Source organism: Orycteropus afer, unplaced genomic scaffold, assembly GCF_000298275.1.
Source record: "Orycteropus afer afer isolate SDZICR_OR568_19922 unplaced genomic scaffold, OryAfe1.0 scaffold00097, whole genome shotgun sequence".
Taxonomy (NCBI): domain Eukaryota; kingdom Metazoa; phylum Chordata; class Mammalia; order Tubulidentata; family Orycteropodidae; genus Orycteropus; species Orycteropus afer.
In genome coordinates, this window is record NW_006921684.1 from 4706752 (window position 1) to 4721259 (window position 14508).

The window sequence follows — 14508 nt, forward strand, 5'->3', positions numbered from 1 at the left end:
TCATGAGGAACCTGTACATAGACCATGAGGCTGTCATTCGAACAGAACAAGGGGATACTGCCTGGTTTAAAATCAGGAAGGGAGTGAGTCAGGGTTGTATCCTATCACCATACTTATTCTATCTGTATGCTGAGCAAATAATCAGAGAAGCTGGACTGTCTGAAGAAAAGCATGGCATCAGGATTGGAGGAAGACTCATTACCAATTGGTGATATGCAGGTGACACAACTTTGCTTGCTCAAAGTGAAGATGACTTGAAGCATTTACTGATGAAAATTAAAGAGTACAGTCTTCAATATGGATTACATCTCAACATAAAGAAAACAAAAATCCTCACAACTGGGCCAATAAGCAGCATCATGATAAATGGAGAAAAGATTGAAGTTGTCAAAGAATTCGTATTACTGGGTTCCACAATCAACTCGAATAGAAGCCACAGTCAAGAAATCAGACAGTGTATTGCACTGGGCAAATTTGCTGCAAAAGGCCTCTTTCAAGTGCTGAAGAGCAAAGATGTCTCCTTGAAGACCAAGTGAGCCTAACGTAAGCCATGGTATTTTCAATAGCCTCATATGTGTGTGAAAGCTGGACAGTGAATAAGGAAGACTAAAGAAGAGTTGATGATTGAGTTGTGGTGTTGGTGAAGAATACTGAAAGTGTCATGGACTGCTGGAAAAATGAACAAATCTATCCTGGAAGAAGTGCAGGTTGAGAGCTCCTTGGAAGCGAGAATGGAGGACTTTGTCTCACCTACTTTGGTCATGTTGTCAGAAGGGACCATTCTCTGGAGAAGGGTATCATGCTTGGTAAAGTGGAGGGTCAACGAAAGAGGAGAAGACCCTCAATGTGATGGATTGACACAGTGACTGAAATGATGGGCTCAGGTATACCAAAGATTGTGAGATAGGCACAGGACCAGGCAGTGTTTCCTCCTGTTCTACACAGAGTCACTATGGAGCTGACTTGACAGCACCTAACAACAACAACATGTAAAGCCAAAGCAAATTGTTTTTCTGTGTAAGAAGGTGACATTTTCCCTAATGTACTAAGATGTTTTCATTGCTTTATTAGGCCATATATTGTTATGAGTAGGCAGACATAGATAAAGAAAAAGAAGAAATAAAAGGTATCTATGGTTGGGCAATCCTACTTCCATAGTGATACTGCCTCGGAAACCCAAGGAGGGGTCGCTATGAGTCGGGGTTGACTCGATGGCACACAACAACAACAACAACAACATTGATTGTGCAGAAAGATTGTAATAACTTTCTCTCCTTTTCTTCTAACTGAAATACAGAACAAAATATGATGAAACAAAGAATCTTCTGGGAGGTAATGTAAAAGTAAAAAAGGAGAATGAATTCTGATAGAATGTATTTCTGAAAGAAAAAGATTAAGTTACACAGAATATAGCTCCAAAGAAATATATACATTTCTTTTTCTTTCAGTGTAGGAACCAGTATGAAAGATAGGGCTCTGAGTGTTTAGTGGGGAAGGCATTTGGTTGTTAACCAGAAGGTTGGCAGTTCAAACCCATCATCTGCTCTGTGAGAGGATTTACAGCTTTAGAAACTCAGTGGGGGTTGCTATGAGTCGGAATTGACTTGAAGGCAGTGGGTTCGGTTTTTTGGTTTGTAAACTTAAGTATTTTAGGCAATATTTGTATACAGTTACAATGTTTAGATCAGTACAGTTTCATGCTTCCTTATTGCCAGACAGTAATTCCAGACAATGCTTGTCTCTTTTTAGAATTTCTAAATAGACTGAGTACATCACTTGAGATGATTAGAAATAGCTAAATTAATTCTGTTGACCATTTTAGGCAATTAAGATCTGAACTACAAATTAAAAAGATATGAATTATCTATTTCACTAATTAAATAAGAATATAAATATATATGTATATATATATATATTTTTTAAAGTGACTCTTCTAATAACCTGGCAAACTTAAATGTTTGCTTGTTAATTAATTATACATGGCAATTATAATAATGCAATATAATTATACATGACAATATAATAATGCATTATAATAATGCTAATCAAAGACATCTATCCCCAGGTGTATTGGAAGGATTGAGAAATGGTTGTGGATCAGACCACAAATTCCACCAGCTGCAGGATGTTATCCAGAGATCCATCAAGGCAGAGGCTGACATAGAGTCAAGAGAGGCAAATTATTCCTCTACCAGAGGCCAGTGGGAACCAACAGAGAAGAACCAGGATCCTCTTTTCCCAAAGCCAATATGGTATATTGTCTTCTGTTTGAACTTTATCTTCTTGGGTCAACTTTGTGTAAAGGAGGATAACAAGAGAAAGTTCTTTGAATTTAGAAAATCCTTATAGGAAATTTGAACTTTGAAATAATGTACTATTTACCTAAAAGGTTTAGTTAATCCAGTAAAATTAAAAAGTCTACTAGCTCACTTACACTGATATTGGAAGAGATAGCTGGGACTTTAGGTACATAGGGAACTCTGTAGCGTAGTGCCTAAGGCATTTGACTGCTAACCAGAAGGCTGGTGGTTGAAACCCACCAGCCACTCCTCAGAAGGAAGATTGGGCAATCTACTTCTGTAGTGACATCACCTCAGAAACCCAAGGAGGGGTCACTATGAGTTGGATCCAACTCGATAGCAGTGAGTTTGGTTGGTTCTTTTTTGGGTGCATAAGGCCTCCTATACCAAAAGCCTAAAATAAATATTTGCTGGCTCTTTAATAAAATAGCCCCAAATAAAGTTCTAAATCTAGAAGGTAGCCAATTATTTTGTTCAAGCAGATTTTTTCCCCAACAAAGGAACAAATATTTTGAGACACTTTGGTGCTATTTCCACACATCACATTATTTGAGGTGATGTTAGGAGATCCATCTGACAGGTAAAGTTCATTTCCTCATATAATCACCACATTACAAACTAAACTGCTATATGGATTACCTGTAGATTGAAAACCAAACAAATACCAGATATCCCCAATATTTAATATACTATATGGAAATAATGGAGCAATTTCCTAAACAATGAAAATTGTAGATTAAAGAGATTAGTATTTTTGCTCTTAACTAGTTTTTTTTTTTTTTTTTTTTAATTTAAAAGGTATTTGTCATGATCAAGTGTTTTCTCTTGCCATAGAATATAAATACACTTCTGGCTAATTCAGTTTTTCTAGTGATGTTCCACATCCCAAGGGTAGGCTTTCAAGTGTTCCTCAAAGAGTTGGCTATGATGAGGAGATGCACTGGGGAAGAGTCTTTGAAGTGGTTCCCTTTCAAAAACATCACATAATTTTGGATAGATCATTACTTGGAGAATTGCAACCAAAATCAGAAAGATAGCAGTTGCCAAGGGTGATAGGAATAACACCAGAAAGTTCCAGAGGCTGGTTGTGTGTGCAGGTGAGTCATCCACTGTGAGTCCCCTAATCTCACTCATTCCTTTATCTCCTGCCCCAGTATAAGGATATTACATTTTTGGAAAAGAGCAATATGTGAATGAAAGACTAGAAAAGGAAAACCACCTCCTATAATGTCCACCAGGAGCTCTGGTAGCATAGTGGCTAAGTCACTTGCCTGCTAACCAGACAGCTGGCGGTTCAAACCCACCAGCCACTCCTCGGAAGGAAGGTTGGGCAATCCTACTTCCGTAGTGATACTGCCTCGAAAACCCAAGGAGGGGTCGCTATGAGTCGGGGCCGACTCGACGGCACATAACAACAACAACAACATAATGTCCACTATAGGAGCCCTTGTGGAATAATGGTTGAGCCCTCAGCTGCAAACTGAGAAGTTGTTCAAACCCACCACTGCACCATGGGACAAAGACCTGGCAATTTGCTCCCATAAAGATGTTAGCCTTGTTATCCCTATGGGGCAGCCCCACTCTGTCCTATAGAATGGCTATGAGTCATAATTAACTCAACAGCACACAATAACAACAACACAGGCCACTTAAAGTCTCCAGGAATGGATAAGACAAGGCGTGAGCTTTGCACCCTTTACTCCAATGCCAGCCTTTGTAGTTTATACTCCAAGGGAAGATGAGCATTGGGATAGAATCAGATGTATGAGAAACACAACCACTTTATAAAAGAGATAACAAATGAACATCTTATGCTAAATAAAGCAGAATTATTGAAATAGACCAAGCAAGAATTTAAAACATAATAAATTTCTTCTTAGAGATCAAAGAGACAAAGGAATAAGCAGCTATAAAGAAGAATCAATTGGAGATAATGTTCACAAAAAATATAGTAGAAATAAAGAACTAAGAAGATGGACTAAATATCAGGAAGTATTTAGTTCAAGTATACTAATCAAATGGTCAAAGAAATCCTCCAAAGGGCATCAGAGGGAAAAAAAAAAAAAAAAAGATTTTCTTAAAGAAAAGTTAAGAAATATGGTGGTGAATGAGGAAGTATAATGATCTATGTTATAGGAAATATGTGAAGAAATGAAGAGCAAAACTTTCCCAGAATCAAACTAGTTAGAAAAAGAAATACTTCACATAAACAGATGATTATGAAATTTCAAAACATCAAAGAGAAAATTCTTAAAGCTTCCAGAGAGAAAACACTTATAAATAAAAGATAATAAGATTGATATAAAACTTTGGAACAGAGACACAGGAACGAGGATGATAGTGCAGTAATATTTTCTAGGTGTTGAAAAAGAAAATCTTTGAACTTAGAATTTTATATCCAGTTAAACAGTAATTTAAATGTTAATTGCTATTCTGAAGCAAAAAGATACTCTATGCAAAGATGAAAGCATTTTTGCAGAAACTATTTCAGCAACAAGAGAAATTAATTCAAGAATCTATGCAATATATGGGAGAAGGGGATGAAAAAATGAGATTCACAAAAGCCACCAGACCAAACCAAACTCACTGCTGTCAAGTTGAACTCGACTTGGATTTCCAAGACATTATTACTATGGAAGCAGATTACTCAACCTTCCTTCGGAGGAGTGGCTGGTGGGTTTGAACTGCCAACCTTCTGGTTAGCAGTCTAATGCCTTAGGCACTACACCACCAGAGCTCCTCACAAAAGCCACAAACAAAGGTATATTTATAACATTCTCGACTACTGATAGGACAGTGTGTGAAGGAAGTGATTATAAAACCAAAAAAAGAAAAAACAAAAACAAAGAAACCCAAACCAAATCCATTGCCATCAAGTTGAATTCTGACCCCTTGAGGACCAAATAGAACTGGGTGAAAGCATGCCAAAACATTTGTCTTCCTTTGATAAGTTTATGAAATTTAAAGGAAAAAGAGAAACCATGGGCTTCAAACGCATAGAATTTTTTTTTTTTTTTTTTTTACTTTTTATTGTGATTTAGGTGAAAGTTTACAGAGCAAATTGGTTTTTCATTCAACAATTCAAACACTTTTTTTTCATGCCATTTATTGCGATCCCTATATTTAACAGCACTCATCCCACTTCCTCCTTGTGTTTCCTGTTTCCATTTGGCCTTCTTTCCCAACCCTTCCTGCCTTCTGAACTTTGTCCCTGGACAAATGCTGCACTTGTGATCTTGAATGGCTAATTGTTCTAAGGAATACATACTTCCCTGGTGTTATTTTTCATCTTAACTGTTGTTGTTGTTGTTATGTGCCATCGGGTCGGCCCCGACTCATAGTGACCCCTCCTTGGGTTGCCGAGGCAGTATCACTATGGAAGGAGATTGTCCAACCTTTCTTCCGAGGAGTGGATGGTGGGTTTGAACCTCCAGCCTTCTGGTTAGCAGTTAAATGCCTTAGGCACTATGCTACCAGAAAGCCTATCTATTATTTGGCTGAAAGTTGAGCCATGGAGATGATTTCAGTTCCAGGCTTGAAGGATAATAGTCTCAAGGATTCCACCAATATCTTCCAAACAGACAGCCTAGTCTTGTTATGATTTTGAGTTTGTTCCACATTTTTCTCCCATTCTATCCAGGACCTAAATACGTAGAAGAGGAAGGTAGGGAAGCAGGAAACACTATGTTAAAAGAAAATAAAATATGAAATAAAATTAAAAAATATAAAATAAAATAAAAAATAAATAAGTACATGAAGTAGAAATAAATTCTAGCATAAAGGTAATAATACTGGTTTAAAACACAAAGAGCATCAGGAGAAAAAAAAGGGTGGGGGCAACAGTATGATCTATACTTAAAATGATACAGAACACTGAAATAAATAGATTGAAAAATATCAGAAAAATATGAATAGCAATTTTTAGTCAAACAAAATAAAATTGAAGTGTTAAAAATAATAAAAAATAAAGAGAATCATCATTTAATAGTAAAAGGGATAAAAACTTATGAAATCATAAAAGTATCCTTAAAATACAGAGTCAAAACTACCAGGAGAAAGAGATAAATTGATGATTATAGCCAGTGATTTAAATGAATTCTTATTAGAAATTGAGGAAGTGATCTGGCAAAATATAAGCAAAGACAGAAAAGATTTGAATGATGAAATGAGCTTGAACTAATAGATCTAGGTAGACAATTATACTTTTTTGTTTTGTTTTTGAGCACACATCAAGCATTCACAAAATTGGGCTATATGCAAAGCCACAAAGGACTTATCGATAACATCCAAAAAAAATGCCAATATATAGGCTATATTCTCTAACTACTATTCAATTGTTGTTGTTAGGTGCCATCAAGTTGGCTCCGACTCATAGCAACCCTGTGTACAACAGAATGAAACATTGCCTGATCCTGTGCCAGCCTCACAATCCTTGCTGTCCCTGAGCCCATCATTGCAACTAGAATTTAATAGCAAAATAATTGCTAATAAAATCTCATAAGTCTGAAAATGAAAGGCAAAACAAAATACTATACTGCAGAACTTTTGAGTTAAGGAGAAAATCTGAGAAATCATAAAATATTTAGAATTGAATGACAATTAAGCAATCTATGCCAACCTCTATGTAACAGAGCTAATGGAACACTTTCATAAGGCTTTTAATAAGTCATTCATTCTTTGAATATTACTACAATGGATCAATATCGTGCAAGACGAACATGTAAAACAAAGAAAATACAAATAAAGCACAGAGTGAAAAGAAGAAATAACTAGACAATACCAGTATTTAAAATTCAATTTGAAATTGTAGATATGAATTTGCAAATAAAGGAGCCCTGGGACAATGGTTTAGCACCAACTGCTAACGGAAATGTTGGCAGTTCAAACCCTCTTTGTGGCTCTGCAGGAGAAAAGACCAGGTGTGGTGCAGTGAATTACTTAATATGGCTCTTCTAGCCACAGTCTTTGTAACTCTCACCAGATGACTGGGTGGAAATACGCAAATGTGAGGTACTTGTGACCCACCAAGAGGATTGGATAGCTTGTTAATAATGTTAATAAGGTACATGGCACCCTTGGTGGGGTGAGGCCATGGAAGTAAGGTATACGGAAATTTAATGTGGGGACTGGTCAGTTTTGCCATATGTTAGTCTTAAAATGAGCCTTAACCTGAGCCATCCCAGACAGGGAAAGGGGGATCTTACTACCATCAAAAAAGAAGAGCCAGGAGTAGAACATGCCCTTTGGATCTCAGATCCCTGTGCTAAACCTCCTTGACCCAGGAGACAGAAAGAGAGTTGAAACACTTTGCTGATACAGTGAGAGATGGTGAGAAGCAGCAGCAGAGAAACTGTTGCATCAGAGGTAGCAGAACCAAGAGACTAGAAGGAGACAGAGTGGTGGGCTCACTGACCAACGTAGCAAAGGGTTGAGTGCCTTCAAGCAGCAGGCTGGCTGGCTAAGTGGGGTGCCCCTCCGGGCACCTAACAGCAAAGCTAAAAAGCTTTGTTGTAACACTTGCCCAAGCAGGGTAAGGGCCAAGGGGCTGCAGGGCCCAGAGGCTGAGGCCAGAGGGAGACCTGTCTTAGGGTCCAGCTGAGGAGAGTCTATCCTGATCAAAGAATTGTATCCTGAGTGGACCTGCGCTTGAATTATAACCTGTTATTTCCCTAATAAATCCCATAATTGTGAGTATTGTCTGTGAGTTCTGTGTGGCCATTGCAATAAATTATTGAACGTAGCAGAGTAGAGGGTGCTGTAGAAGGGACAGTTGGTATCAGAATTTGGTAAAAAGGTTGGAATGTGGTGTCATGTCTGATCTCTGCCTCACAGGAAATTGTCTTGGGCTGTTGATGTTGATGTTGATCCTCCTCCCCCCTTGTGAAATTAGAGAAGGTCAGACACTACCTCCATACTCTTTTTGCACCTTGCAATCTGCTCCCATAAAGATTATAGCATAGAAAAAACCCTATGTGGCAGTTCTACTCTGTAACATGGGGTTGCTATGAGTTGGAATTCATTAAATGTCATCAAAAAACAACATTTGCAAAAAAAAAAAAAAATTATACCAGGTTGAAATAGGTAAATTTACATTGTTGTTAGGTGCCATTGAGTCATTTCTGACTCATAGTGACCCTACGTACAAGAGAATGAAACACTGCCCAATCCTATGCCGGGCTCATGATCCCTGCTATACCTGAGCCCATTGTTGTAGCCACTGTGTCAATCCATCTTGTTGATGGGCTTCCCCTTTTTCATTGACCCTCCGCTTTACCAAGCATGATATCCTTCTCCAGGGGAATGGTTCCTTCTGACAACATGGCAAGTGAGATGAAGTTTGGCCATTTTCGTTTCCAAGGAGCATTCCAGGTGTACTTCTTCCAGGAGAGATTTTTTAGTTCTTTTAGCAGTCCATGGTCCTGTCAGTATTCTTCACCAGCACCACAACCCAAAAGCATCAACTCTTCTTTGGTCTTCCTTATTCATTATCCAGCTCTCATACACTGTGTTGGACTGGGTTCTCTAGAAAAACAAAAAACAACAATAAGAGAGAGAAAAATTTATCTTAGGAAAATGGCTCACAAGTGTATAGAAGCCGGCAAGTCCAAAGTCCCTGGAACAAATGTCAGGCTGGAGGCTTTTCCTAGTTTCCACAACCACAGGGGCCGAGAAGCTCAAGGCTGGCAGGCAGTACACTGGCTGTTAACTCCAACGAATAATGAATCCAAGATCTCCAGGCCAAATGGTGGACTGCTCACTCACGGACAGTTGTAGGCAGCACAACAGACTTCCGATCCACAGAAGAATGTCTCTCTTCCCAGGATGTCCCTGGGAACAGCAGGCCACACTCCTAGGGAAATTCCCCTTAAACAGACTGGCCACTCAGAACACAGTCATCCAATCCCATCATGGGAACAACCACACAGAACTGGGGTCCAGCCAAGTTGACACACAGCTCCAACTATCACACACGCATGGTGATTGAAAATGCCATGTCTTGGATTAGGTGCACCTTTGTCTTCAAGGAGACATCTTTGCTCTTCAGCACTTGAAAGAGATCTTTTGCAGCAGATTTGCCCAATGCAACACATAGTCTGATGTCTTGATTGCTGCTTCCATCAGTATTGATTGTAGAAGCAAGTAATAAGAAGTCTTTGACAACTTCTGTCTTTTCTCCATTTATTGTGATGCTGATTATTGGTCCAGTTGTGAGGATTTCTATTTTCTTTATATTGAGGTGTAATCGATACTGCAGACTATAGTCTTACATCCTCATCAGTAAGTGCTTCAAGTCATCCTTACTTGTGCTTCAAGTCGTCCTCACTTTCAGCAAGCAAAGTTATGTCACCTGAGTATCGCAAGTTGTTAATGAGTCTTCCTCCAATCCTTATGTCACGTTCTTCTTCACATAATCCAGCATCTCGGATTATTTGCTCAGCATACAAATTGAATATGTATGATGAAAGGATACAACCTTGGCACACCCCCTTCTTGATTTTAAACCATGCAGTATCTCCTTGTTCTGTTAGAATGACAGCCTCCTGGTCTATGCACAGGTTCCTCATGAGTACAATTAAGTGTTCTGGAATTCCCATTCTTCTCAATGTTATCCACAATTTGTTATGATCCATACAATCAAACGCTTTTGTATAGTCAATAAAACACAAGTAAACATTGTTCTGGTATTCCTTGCTTTCAGCCAAGATCCATTGGACGTCAGTAATGATATCCCTAGTTCCACATCCTCTTCTGAATCCAGCTTGCATTTCTGGAAGTTCTCTGTCAATACTGCTGCAACTGTTTTAGAATTATCTTCGGTAAGATTTTACTTGTGTGTGATGTTAATGATACGGTTGATGATTTCCACAATCTGTAGGATTACCTTTCTTTGGAATGGGTAAAACTATGAATCTCTTCCAGTCAGTTGGCCAGGTAGCTGTCTTCTAAATTTCTTGGCATAGATGAGTAAGTGCCTCCAGCGTGACATCCATTTGTTGAAACATCTGTGTGTACTCTGTCAGTTCCTGGAGCCCTGCTTTTCACCAGTTCCTTAAGTGCAGCTTCAACATCTCCCTTCAATACTATTGGTTCCTCATCATATGCCATCTCCTGAAGTGGATTAACATTGACCACTTCTTTCCATTACAGTGACTCTGTGTGTTCCTTTCATCTTCTTTTAATGTTTCATGCATCATTCAATATTTTTCCCATAGAATCTTTCAATATTGCAACTCGAGGCTTGATTTTTTTCCTTCAGTTCTTTAAGTTTGAGAAATGCCAAGTGTGTTCTTTCCTTTTGGTTTTCTAACTCTAGGTCTTTGCACATTTCATTAAAGTAATTGGCTTTGTCTTCTTGAGCTGTTCTTTGAAATCTTCTGTTCAGCTCTTTTATCTTGTCATTGCTTCCATTTGCTTTAACTGCTCTCCCTCTTGGATAAGTTTCCAAGTCTCTTCTGACATCCATTTTGATCTGTTCTTTCTTTCCTTTCTTTTTAATGACCTTTTGCTTTCTTCATGGATGATATTCTCGATGTCATCCCACAATTCCTCTGGTTTTCAGTCATTGGTGCTCAGTGCATCAAATCTATTCTTTATATGGTCTCTAAATTCAGGAGGGATATATTCAAGGTCATATTTTGGCTTTCATGGACTTGTTTTAATTATCTTCAACTTCAGCTTAAACTTGCACATGAGCAGTTGATGGTCTGTTCCACAATCAGCTCTTGGCCTTTTTTGGCTGAAGATATTGAGTTTTTCCATTACCTCTTGCACAGATGTAGTCAATCTTATTCCTGTGTACTCCATCTGGCAAAGTCCATGTGTATAGCCACTGTTTGTGTTGTTGAAAAAAGGTATTTTCAATGAATAAGTCATTGCTCTTGCAAAATTCTATCATGCGATCTCCAGTGTTATTTCTATCACCAAGGCCAAAATTTCCAACTACCCATGACCCTTCTTTGTTTCCAACTTTCCCATTTGAATCACCACTGATAATCAACACATTTGATTGCATGTTTGGTCAATTTCAGACTGCAGAAATTGGTAGAAATCTTCAATTTCCTCATCTTTGGGTTTGGTGCTTTGTGCATAAATTTGAATCATAGTAGTGTTAACTGGTCTTCCTTATAGGCATTTGGATATTATCCTATCACTGACAGGATTGTACTTCAGGATAGATCTTGCAACATTCTTTGTGATGATGAATGCCACACCATTCCTCTTCAATTTGTCATTCCCGGCATAGTAGATCATATGGTTGTCTCATTCAAAATGGCCAAAACTAGTCCATTTCAGCTCACTAATGGGTAGGATATCAACTTTATGAGTTCCATTTCATTTTTGACAACTTCTAATTTTCTTAGATTTATACTTCATACATTCCATGTTCTGATTATTAATGGATGTTTGTCTCTGTTTCTGCTCATTTTGAATTGTGCCACATCAGCAAATGGAGGTCCTGAAAGCTCTTCTTTATCCATATCACTAATGTCTGCTTTACTCCGATGAGGCAGCTCTTTCTCAGTTGTATTTTGAAAGCCGTATGACCTGAGGGCCTCACCTTCCATCACTGTATCAGATAATGTTTCAGGGTTATTCATAAAGTTTTCCCATAATATATCAGACAGTATGTCACTGTTATTCATAAAGTTTTCCCTGGCCAATACTTTGAGAAGTGGATGACCTCTTCCTTCTTCCAGGTCTGTCTCAGTCTGGAAGCTCTGCTGAAACCTGTCCACCTGGGCAGTCCTGCTGGTGTATGAAACATTGGTGGTACAGCCTCCGGTCTCATAGCAACACACAAGCCACCAAAAGTGACAAACTGACAAATTCATCTTCCTTAGTTTTTCCAAACTGCTCCATTCACTTGCTAGCCTTCAAACTCACTGTTGTTGTTATGTGCCGTCAAGTCGGACCCGACTCATAGCGACCCCTCCTCCTTGGGTTGCCAAGGCAGTATCACTATAGAAGTAGATTGCCCAACCTTACTAATAATCAAAAAATGCATACCAATAAATCCATGATAAACAACTTCACTCTTATTTGAATGGCAAAAATTAAAATGTGGAAGATACCAATGGTGGTCCAAGAAATGAGCAGAAATGAATTCTCAGGCACTGCTGGTAGAAATCTAAATTTTTACCTCATTCTGGAAAGCAACATAAGAGAAATAAAATACATATACCCTATAGTCCAGTAATCACCCTCCTGAGGATGTATCCCAGAGAAATTCTTGCACAGGTCCATATAGAGACATGTACCAGGGTGTTTTTGTTCTTAAAATGTTTGTGGGAGTAGGTATAGTAAACAGCCAAGGTGTTACTCACCATGGGAATATGGATGAATGGAATGTGGTAGATGCATCCTGTAGGCTATTATGCAAGTGTTAAAAGATGTATAGACAACAGAATAGATTTTTAAAACAGTGTTAAATATCACAGTAAGGTATAGTAGAGATTTATAGCTCAATACTACATAAGTATTTGTAAACATACAACCAACAACAGTCACATTAACACTACATATTCTAGTAGGAAACATGAATATTTGGAGACATATATCAAACATCTTAGTTTGGGGCCTTTATGAGGAAGGAAATGGAAGTGGTTTTTGAGAAACAAGGTGAAATTTATATTGAAATACACGAGAACTAAGATTTGTTTAGACTGATATTGGCTATGAACACAGGAGTGTGCATCAGGAGACTTGAAGCACTTATTAATGAAGATCAAAGACTACAGTCTTCAGTATGGATTACACCCCAACATAAAGAAAACAAAAAATCCTCACAACTGGATCAAAAGCAACATCATGATTGTTGCTGTTGCTGTTAGGTGCTGGCAAGTCAGTTCTGACTCATGGTGAACCTATGCACAACACAATTTAACACTGTCCAGTCCTGTGCCATTCTCACAATTGTTGCTAATCTTAAGGTCATTGTTGTAGCCTCTGTGTCAATCCATCTTATTGGGAATCTTACCAAGCATGAAGTGCTTCCTCAAAGATTGGTCCCTCCTGATAACATGTTCAAAGAGCATGAGACAAAATCTTGCCATCCTCTCTTCTAAGGAGGATTCTGGCTATACTTTTTAAAGACGGATTTGTTCTCCTGGAAGTCCATGATATATTCAGTATTCTTCACCAGCACTATAATTCAAAGGCATCTATTCTTTGGTCTTCTTTATTCACTATCCATCTTTCACATGCATGTGAAGTGATTGAAAATACAGTGGCTTGGGTCAGGTGCACTTTAGTCCTCAAAGTGATGTCTTTGCTTTTTATTACTTTAAAGAGGTCTTTTGCTGCAGATTTGCCCAGTGCAATATGTTGTTTGATTTCTTGACTGTTGCTTCCATTGGCACTGATTATGGACCCAAGTAAAATAAAATCCTTTACAACTTCAAACTTTTCTACATATATCATGATGTTGCTTTTGGTCCAGTTGTGAGGACTTTTTATTTTCATTATGTTGGGGATGTAATCCATACTGAAGGCTGTAGTCTTTGATCTTCCTCAATAAGTGCTTCAAGTCATCATCACTTTCAGTAAGCAAGGTTGTGTCACCTGCATATCACAGGTTGTTAATGAGCCTTCCTCCAATCATGATGCTGCATTCTTCTCCATATAGTCACCTTCTTGGATTATTTGCTCAGCATACAAATTGGACAAGTATGGTGAGAGAATATAACTGTGACATACACTTTTCATACATGATTGTAAACCATGCAATACCCCCTATTATGTTCAAATGACAGCCTCTTGGTCTACGTGCAGGTTCCTCATGAGCACAATTAAGTGTTCTCTGCAATCTTTTCCATAATGTGTTATGATCCACACAGTTGACTACCTTTGCATAGTCAATAAAACACAAGTAAATATATTTCTGGTATTCTCTGCTCTCAGCCAAGATCCATCTGATATCACTAATAATATGCCTCATTCCATGTTCTCTTCTGAATCTGGCCTGAATTTCAGGAAGTACCCTGTTGATGTACTGTTGCAACCATTTTTTAATTATCTTCAGCATAATTTTACTTGTGTTTTATATTAAGGATATTATAATTCAATAATTTCTGTATTCTCTTGGGTCACTTTTCTTTGGAATGGCACAGATATGGATCTCTGCTAGTTGGTTAGCCAGGTGGTTGTCTTCCAAATTTCTTGGCATAGTGAGCACTTCCAGCATTGTATACTTTTTTTTTTTTTTTTT